Genomic DNA, 10,868 nt, shown 5'->3' with positions numbered 1-10,868 from the left:
TAAATAAGCTTAGTAGTCTTGAGCACCAAATTAATGTTACGTTTAACTCTCTGACCAATCTCACCCCCAACAAATTGGGGTCCAACATTTCCTCCTATAGAGAAGCTCGAAGGGAGACATACCAATGCTTGGAGTATGTTAGTCATATGCAAGACTAGGAATTAATATGCCAGTCATATACAAGACTAGGAATGTTACTGCGCTCCCACTAACTTTATACAAAAATACAAGAGTCATCTTAATTTATAAATTAATCACACTAGTTTACTTCTAACATGTAAAAGAGGCTCTGATACCACTGATTGGTTTTGGGAAGCAAAAACGATCCTTTTTTATTAAAACACTGTTAACGGCAAACGAAAGACTTTTAAAACAACTAGTTTATTTTTAGATCATTTTAACAGAACCACCAAGAGGATCTAATTACATGAAATAGAAAGATTATGACAACCATATGATGTTAAGAGTTACAACATTTAAAGACTCTGATCCAAATTGGTTTTGGGGAGTTGATTAAGTTGGCAAAAATTGAAGAATAGAGTTTCTCTATAATGTATCCACCAACAAGAGTAAGGCTCGTGGAATGCTAGTTCGCTTCTTATATGAAGTACTCCTTAAGCCTTTAAGTGCTTAACACAATTAAGAACTCAAGGAGGAGCACTTTTAATCACCAAATCTTCAACTGGCTTCAAAGGACAAGAAGAGAGGAAGAATAGAAGAAAGTCACAACTTTCTTAGAGAGAAAAGGAAGAAATTTCTAGCAACCAAATAAGTTAGTAATGCGTCTCATTTTATAGTAACTTTCAAGTAGTAAGCACCATGCCTCTTAAATGAAAGCATGACCTAAAGGAAGATATATGATGGTGTAAGAAGGAAAGTTTATTGCAAGCCTTAACCACTCCTTCACTACCTACGACGTTGTCTAGGAAGAAGGCAAAACAAGGTTGTCTTCGACAAATTATTATATACAAGTATATTGATTTGTTTTATTTATGCACTAGCAGTTTTAAATTTATAAACCTAACTATTTTAACCAGTTAAAAACAAAAATATGCAACATACCTAGTTGCCTGATAGTATAGTAAAAGTAAGTAGGGTATCGAACTTAGGAAGCGAAAATTATAACAAGAAAAGAATTGCTACTAATTTAACAAAAGGAAATAAACTATGATTTGGGGGGTTTTTTTATTTGATTTTGTATGTTCAGGAAAAATTAAATGTCAATTAAACAATTTTACCCATGGTTCTTGTGAAACTGAAAGAAGTTGGAGATGCATACCTAGGCGAAACTATGAAAGGTGCAGTCATCACGGTGCCAGCGTATTTTACGATTCCCAACACCAAACCTGTAACACCCATAAAATTCATGCCAAATTTAAACTTTTAAAACATTCAAAATACCAAATGTTATTACAAAAAGGTTTTCTAAAATAGTTTATTATCAGAGTATCCTAGAAACAACATCATAAAAGTGAGGAGCGGTACGATCACGCATTTGCCTTGCCACGGTCTCCTGATGTACCTGAAATAATAAACAAAAACTGTAAGCCTGAAAGCTTAGTGAGTTACCCCCAAAATACCAACCTCACATAACCATAATCATATCATATTAACAAATACAGAACAGCCATGCATCTCGAGTCTACATTGTGACTGGTCCGCCCGCACCGGGCCTTTAGTCCGCCTGGTCCACTTCCCGAGTCTACAGTCTGACTGGACTGCCCGCACCGGGCCTTCAGTCTATCTGGTCCACTCTATGAGCCTCGTCACATCTGGTCCGCCCTCTCGGGGCCTTCAGCCTATCTGGACCGCTCACCGGGCCTTCGGCCTGACTAAGTGCCCTCCCGGGTCTGTAGTCTATCCGGTCCGCCATGGGTATGTTGGCCTACAGCACGAAGCAGGACCCGCCTCAACCCAACCCAACCCAATCAAAACAACCATGTGCACATATAACAGATAATCACATAACGGTCTATAGACTAGGGGTGTTCACGGTCCGGTTTTTTCGGTTTTTAGGTAAAACCGAAGCCAAACCGTTAGTAACGGTTTTTGTCAAGAGAAAACCAAAACCAAACCATTGAAAATTAAAACCGAACCAAACCAAACTGTTACAAACGGTTTGGATCCAATTTGGTTTCACGGTTTGGGTTTTTAAGCCCATTTTAGTCGAGCCCATTAGACTAATTTGTAAAAGATTAACAAATCATTAGCTTTCACAAAAACATGTGTAAAGTTACAAATATACCTGATCAATAACACACCTGATTTTTTCTTTCCAAATAAGATCCTCCTGGATGTTGAAAGTTTCCATCTAAAACAAGAACAATTTCTTCTTTCTCAAATACTTTTTGAACAAACATCTAAATCTGTATCCATTTGAGTATGAATCAGATTATCATAATCATATTTGATTAGAAGCTAGAGGCATAGAGCTCAGATAAAAATCAAAAAAATAAAACGATTTGTTCAGAAAGGAAGAACGAGAAGCGAACCTGCAAGCGGAGCTGGACTCTTCTGAACGAGAAGCAAACCTGTAGTCGGAGCTGCTGCAGGCTGTGTCAAGGTGTAGTCGGAGCTGTTGCACGCGGCGTCGAGGTGTAGAAGAACTGAAGAAGCGAAGAACAACGAAAGGGAAATGACTTCGAATCTTTTGACTTCACTCCTGATCTTGCTCCTTTTGCGATTAGGGTAAGAGAAAGAAAAACTTACTTCCCGTCTTCGGATTGTGGGATAGTTGGATTGGGCACCTAATTTTTCAATTGGACTTCACAAAAGAAACCAGGATAGAAGGATTGGGTTGTGAAATCTTATATAATACAACAAAATTAATATATAATACAACAAAATATAATTTCATATAAAAAAATAAATAATATATATAAAAAAATTACGGTCCGGTCCGGTTTTTATACGGTTTGAAATCTGAAAAACCATAAGCCAAACCGTTCACTACGGTTTGAAAAGTTTGAAACCGCAAGCCAAACCGTAAAGAAAAATACAAACCGTAAAACCAAACCGATGACCGGTTTGGCCGGTTTCACGGTTTCAAACCGAGCCACGAACACCCCTACTATAGACGAACAAACCGATCTAACAGATCATATAGCATAGCAACATCCTATAACCAGGATACCGACCTAACCAGTCTCTAACATAGCATCATCCTATATACCAGGATACCGACTTACCAGGTCACTGAACACAATACCATCCTAACCACGAGGACGCAGATCTAGCAGTTCAATAAACATAACATGCAATATACCCGGATACAAATCCGATAAAGGGCCGGCCTTGGTGCCGTAGACCCTGTCGATATAGTGAGGATAACTCACCTTGAAATGTTGAACTGAAGAGATAAGATCAAATCCTCTGCTCATGGCCACGAACCCCACCACGTACCACTTGATGACACCATATCTATAAGTGCCCAATTTACCAGAATACCCTTGGAAGTCAAACTGGTCAACTCTTGGTCAAAGTCAAAGTCCACAGTCAAAGTCAACATTCCATGTTGACTCGACTCGTCGAGTGCAGTTCACCGACTCGTCGAGTCCTTCCTGAACTTGAGAAGTCGTGAAATCCTTGCTTGACTCGTCGAGTTTCCCTAGAACTCGCCGAGCTCATACGTGTCCAGAGGTTGGGGAAAACCCTAGCCGACTCGCAGATTCGTTCGACTGACTCGCCGAGCCCAAGGCAATCTTCATCCGACTCGCCGAGTTGTTCATCAACTCGACGAGTTCATGACCATCTTCATAAGACTCGCCGAGTTGACCATGCAACTCACCGAGTCCTTACAGACCTTCATCCATGCAGACACTTTTTAAGCCACGCCAAGGTTCCAGGTTACAGATCCAGGCTTCTAAGGCATGTTTATCACGTAAAGTTGCAAACTTTACACGCATGCAAGCCCCTAGAGGCTCTAAATGACCAATCTAAGCTTCTAATGGAGCTTTACACCTTAGGAGAGTCTCATCCTTGCAAGGGCTGGAAACTTTATGGACTTAGGTCTTAAAAGAGGTTCAGATCTGAAGTTTCAACTTCAGATCTAGCTCCCATACCATAATCCCTTCATGAATAGCTAACGAAAACCCTAGTCTTCACATATGAATGATTCTAGAAGAAAAGAGGTCAAGGTAACAGCTGGTTACCTCCAAAGCGTGCCCAAGCTGCAGTAGATCCTGGATCTACATGAATTCCTTGATGCTAGCCTCTTGATCTACAAGCTTCCTTCACTAGAATCATCTTTCAAAGCTCAAAACTCTCACCAATGGCTCACACACGATTTTAGGGTTTACTGACTTTCAAGGGGTAACAAGGAGGCTGGGGGTGAGGACATAAGGTCCTTTAAATCGGATGCAAACCCTAAAATTTAGGGTTTTCTCTTCCCAACACCGACTCGTCGAGTCCAGACGCCGACTCGGCGAGTCGGGTCACCTAACACGTGCCCAACACCCGCTCCGACTCGGCGAGTTAAGATACCTACTCGTCGAGTCTACTTCTTTATTTACACTTAGCACCTCGAACTTATATTCCTGAATTTGGGATGTTACAATTCTCCCCTACTTAAATTAGGCTTCGTCCTCGAAGCCTGCTGCCACACACAATTCCGGATAACACTCCTACATTGCAGCCTCCGATCTCCCAAACCAGCCCAAATCTCTTCAGGCCCTACTATCGCGTCCCTACCAAGGACAACTCCTTCTTGTGCAGGATCCCTACCTATTGTTCCAAGCCTTCCACCGGCCTCTTCTCCTTAATATCCACACACATCAATCTAAGTATCACCCGATGATACTTCCACCTTCCTGTCATGCACGCACTTTCGTGACTGGCAAAAGCTAGTTACCGCTATAATTCACGGGGCTCTCTCTCACAGTATTAATGTATCCTCCCCTTTCCAAAACTGGCGATAACCCGGGTAACTTGCAATATTGGAAACTCATCCAGTTCCCTTCCTGAATCTAGTCCCTTTCCACGCTGACATGATGGCGCATCCTTCAGCTTCCGAGTAACTTTCATGAACAACCAGCTATATCGCATAAACACTCATACCTGGCCCAATCAGCCCTCGGGTTGGAATACCAAACACATCAAGTCCAGTCAATCATAGGGTTCGGTCATCCTCAGAATGAAATACCGTAGATTGGAATACCTCCATGAACATAACTCGGGTCTACTCATAACTGGAGATCCAAGGATCTATCCTTGCGTCTCCTCCATAATCCTCTGGTTCGTCACAACCGAGTTCAACTCCCCTGAACCTTTACAGAACATTAATTCGAACGCGCTCCGGCACCTTGAATCCTTGAATCCCAAAATCGGTCTGACTTCCTGACAGACGGCTCTACTGAACCGTTGTCACTTCCACACCACTTACACCCAATCCTGAAAATTCGACGTTCTCACCAAAACAGGACCGCAGATTACCTGCTGCTGCGGCAATTCAGTGCCTTCATAGATTACAAAAACTATCGTACACTGAGCCTTCGGCATGACTGGACCGCCCTTCAGGGCCTACAGATTCCCCGGTCCGCTCGCCAGGCGTTTGTTCTGACTGGGCCGCCTTACCAGGCCTTCAGTCTATCCGGACCGCCCTGGTCCGCTAACCTCCTATCCCAAAGCCTGCTCCTCTACTGAACTCCTGTGTCTACGACTTACCGTCGGCCCGCACCGGTTATCTTGGCCTACTGCCTCAATTCTACCACTCTCCCTGGAACCTATGTGCCTACGACTCATCGTCGGTCCGCACCGGGTATCTTAGCCTACTACATAGCGCAGGACCGCCTCAACCCCATCCCAATGCCATAAACGATTAAGAAAAGATCTAACCCGGTTTCCAGAACCTGAATGACGGAACGTTCTAATCCTAAACCTTACCAAACTAACGAATACTCATTAGGATCCACTCTCAGTCCCCAACTGGAGTATTATCCGATCCAAGAAGATGGAACCTCGATGACACTCCGAACTAATGAGATCACAAAGATCCTTTAAACTCCTTTCCTCCTCTAATAAAAACTTCCAATCAACCAAAATACACTGGAGTCCTCAGCCTACTCCAACAGAATGTTCAATACTTAGGACAGACCTATTGTTTGCTATAACGTAGCAGCCTACTCAATACCCGAACATAGATCTACAAACATATACAGAGTCTTCAGCATGACTGGACCGCCTCACCAGGCCTTCAGTCTATCTGGACCACTCTCAGAACCTTCAGCATCTCCCTGGACCACCCCTCCTGATGCTCTCTCCCATGCATCCTGTTCTCACCCACTTGGGGCTTCGAACTCCTGATCTACTCTGTGGACTATATCCCCAGCCTAACCCCATGCCTCATGTCGATCGTCCACCCTTTCGGAAATCCGGGGTCTATTCCCTGACCCGCATGTCTACCACACACGCTAAGTAACCCGTAGTCCCATGCTGAATGCACTGTTGAGCCCTGGCAGTTAACAAAACCCTCAATCTATCAATTCAAAAACCCTCAGAGTCGAGCACACCCTCGACCGAATACTCGAACTGAACTTGATTCTTGACTAGAACTCCAACATGGTTCCCCAACTTCTGCTATCAAGCACCCAGAAGACGTGTTCTTATGTTGGGGAGTTTTGCCAAACCCCCACTCAACACAACTCTACCAGCCACTAGGGCCTCCATTCTCCCTGTTCGGGTTGTGAAACTTATCCCCGTTTCAAAAACTCTCCCACTTCCACTTCTCGGGGTAACACTCCCCCACTTAGATTTGACTAAGCCTTCATAATACATGAAAATTGGATGATTCTCAATCCTTCTCACTTCCCCAACGATCGATCCGATGACAACCAACTCTTTCCCACTAGTGCTCCATTGCTAGATAGTCCCAATTGATCACACACTTCTAAAAACCAGATGAACACTTCCTGAATCCCAGTGAAACCGTCAGCCACTAATGCTTGAACGACCCCACACTCATGTCCTGAAGACCAAAAGATAAATGCTCCAACTAATACCTCGGCAACAAACCCCTTCCATTGGCGTTTTCGTCAGTCAATCACGAACGGTTGCTAAGACCACTAAGTCCTGACAATGCTGAATAACCATCCTATGGAACCCTGTCCGCAGACTTCCCACAAAATACCCCCCCTTTTTTTCCAAAGGTGTTCCAATAAACTTCCCGCTCTCGGGCTCTAGAAATCATTCTCTTCAGGGCTCGCACCCTGCCTCCCTTACCAGCTCAAACGTCCACAGCTGCACTGCAGCGGCTGAAACAACCTCTGCCCTAAATCGGGCTACAACTATCCCCAAGACATAATCTACAATCCCAAAAGTGTAATAGGTCGCACAATCAATCCTTACCGTCCGATACAAGAGATCCAAGCAAAACCGGACCTCACAAATATTTATGCCACGTCGACCCATCTGTGCTCACCGGCGCTGAAATAAGGTTGCCTATTCCTGCAACCCACTGACCCCGAGCTTGAATACAGCCCGAACCTGGGGTGACAAGTCTGCTCACTCCTTCGGGATCGAAAAACTAAGAGGGCATAATCCTTTCCCTACAAAACAACAATCCAATCCCTCAATAAACCATTCCCCTTCCAGCTGCAAAACCCCAGCTGTACATAATCATCACTCCTTTCCGGATTTATCGCGACCCATCCTCCGACCTTGAGCAAACCCCCAAGCCTCAAATCTAGAAACTCGCGTGCTAGCCTCTCCCGCTCCACCCGCAGAAATATACCGAGTACATATCATCTTCCCGATCTCAAATAACTGTAGCCCTCTGCCCATCAGAATATGTCTCAGAACTGGGAAGCTCGACCAACTCCTCCCCTTGCCGTCGTTACAGCTGTTTAAGCTGCCGCGGCAACCGTCTCGGCAATGGCTGCATAGCGCTCGTCAAAATACTCAACCATGGCGGTCTTAATAGACCCGACATCTCCGGAAACTGCCCCCGAACAATCTTGATCACCTACTTCCGGATGATCTCACTAACACGATCCCATGGAAATGCTGGCCTAGCTTGGCTGCTCACTCCCGATCCTAACCTAGATCCGGTCTCAAGACATCTCGAATATCCCATACCATAACTGGGAACCAACTCCCAACCCAACCCTAGGGGTTGTGACTTCCTTGATACGTGTATGGGTCCTGTGCTTTCAGTAGTACGGGCCCATACTACCTTCCACACCTACCCATATTTGTCTCAAGTATCACCACAACAACCTACATATATACATAGCGAGCGATAAACCCTCACTCCTAGAGGAATGCTAAATATATCATAACTGGCCTCCCGGCCTCTCACTACCCACCCATCCACCAACTGCCACACGACCCTCCATTGGTGCCAGTTAACTATTGCATGAATACAATCACATACCGCATGGCTTAAACAATCTTAGACTAAAAGATTTAATCCCACAACGGTTGGACTCAAATGAGAGCTGCGCAGCAGGACTAAATCCCTTACCCTAAGACCATTTAACCCATGTAGCATGTGACTTGGAGTATTCACCCAATAGTTAGTTCACACGTGAAAGAGTCATACAACAATCAATGAGGTACTCTACATAAGATAAGGTATCAAAGATCAGGCAATTCTATCATATGGTTCCTGAGGATCCCTATCTTATCACTAGCATGTTGTTCTAACATATCACATAATCAAATAACTGTATGGTATTTTGGGGTCTACTTACTGGCTCCGGTTGATCGTACACTTCACATCCTCCTTTACTCATTTTGACAACCATTTAAAATCATTTTGAAAATCTTTCCTCGATTTGAGACTGGATTCACACGAGTGTTCATCCAATTCACTCAAACCAAGACTCTGTTACCAACTTGTAACACCCATAAAATTCATGCCAAATTTAAACTTTTAAAACATTCAAAATACCAAATGTTATTACAAAAAGGTTTTCCAAAATAGTTTATTATCAGAGTATCCCAGAAACAACATCATAAAAGTGAGGAGCGGTACGATCACGCCTTTGCCTTGCCACGGTCTCCTGATGTACCTGAAACAATAAACTGAAACTGTAAGCCCGAAAGCTTAGTGAGTTACCCCCAAAATACCAACCTCACATAACCATAATCATATCATATTAACAAATACAGAACAGCCATGCATCTCGAGTCTACATTGTGACTGGTCCGCCCGCACCGGGCCTTCAGTCCGCCTGGTCCACTTCCTGAGTCTACAGTCTAGATGGACCACCCGCACCGGGCCTTCAGTCTATCTGGTCCACTCTCCGAGCCTCGGCACGTCTGGTCCGCCCTCTCGGGGCCTTCAGCCTATCCGGACCGCTCGCCGGGCCTTCGGCCTGACTAAGTGCCCTCCCGGGTCTGCAGTCTATCCGGTCCGCCCTGGGTATGTTGGCCTACAGCACGAAGTAGGACCCGCCTCAACCCAACCCAACCCAATCAAAAAAACCATGTGCACATATAACAGATAATCACATAACGGTCTATAGACGAACAAACCGATCTAACAGATCACATAGCATAGCAACATCCTATAACCAGGATACCGACCTAACCGGTCTCTAACATAGCATCATCCTATATACCAGGATACCAACCTACCAGGTCACCGAACACAATACCGTCCTAAGTACCAGGACGCAGATCTAACAGTTCAATAAACATAACGTGCAATATACCCGGATACAAATCCGATAAAGGGCCGGCCTTGGTGTCGTAGACCCTGTCGATATAGTGAGGATAACTCACCTTGAAATGCTGAACTGAAGAGATAAGATCAAATCCAATGCTCAATGCCACGAACCTCACCACGTAACACTTGATGAAACCATATCTATAAGTGCCCAATTTACCAGAATACCCTTGGAAGTCAAACTGGTCAACTTTTGGTCAAAGTCAAAGTCCACAGTCAAAGTCAACAGTCCATGTTGACTCGACTCGCCGAGTGCAGTTCACCGACTCGTCGAGTCCTTCCTGAACTCGAGAAGTCGTGAAATCCTTGCTTGACTCATCGAGTTTCCCTAGAACTCGCCGAGATCATACGTGTCTAGAGGTTGGGGAAAACCCTAGCCGACTCCCAGAGTCGTTCGATTGACTCGCCGAGCCCAAGGCAATCTTCATCCGACTCGCCGAGTTGTTCATCAACTCGACGAGTTCATGACCATCTTCATAAGAATCGCCGAGTTGACCATGCAACTCGCCTAGTCCTTACAGACCTTCATCCATGCATACACTTTTTAAGCCATGCCAAGGTTCCAGGTTACAGATCCAGGCTTCTAAGGCATGTTTATCACGTAAAGTTGCAAACTTTACACGCATGCAAGGCCCTAGAGGCTCTAAATGGCCAATCTAAGCTTCTAATGGAGCTTTAAACCTTAGGAGAGTCTCTTCCTTGCAAGGGCTGGAAACTTTATGGACTTAGGTCTTAAAAGAGGTTCAGATCTGAAGTTTCAACTTCAGATCTAGCTCCCATACCATAATCCCTTCATGAATAGCTAAAGAAAACCCTAGTCTTCACATATGAATGATTCTAGAAGAAAAGAGGTCAAGGTAACAGCTGGTTACCTCCAAAGCGTGCCCAAGCTACAGTAGATTCTGGATCTACACGAATTCCTTGATGCTAGCCTCTTGATCTACAAGCTTCCTTCACTAGAATCACCTTTCAAAGCTCAAAACTCTCACCAATGGCTCACACACGATTTTAGGGTTTACTGACTTTCAAGGGGTAACAAGGAGGCTGGGGGTGAGGACATAAGGTCCTTTAAATAGGATGCAAACCCTAAAATTTAGGGTTTTCTCTTCCCAGTACTGACTCATCGAGTCCAGCCGCCGACTCGGCGAGTCGGGTCACTTAACACGTGCCCAACACCCGCTTCGACTCGGCGAGTTAAGAT

The sequence above is a fragment of the Lactuca virosa genome, chromosome 1 (assembly GCF_052849685.1).
Source record: "Lactuca virosa cultivar CGN04683 chromosome 1, Lactuca_virosa_CGN04683_v6, whole genome shotgun sequence".
In the NCBI taxonomy this organism is placed as follows: Eukaryota; Viridiplantae; Streptophyta; class Magnoliopsida; order Asterales; family Asteraceae; genus Lactuca; species Lactuca virosa.
This window is presented reverse-complemented; position numbering follows the sequence as displayed.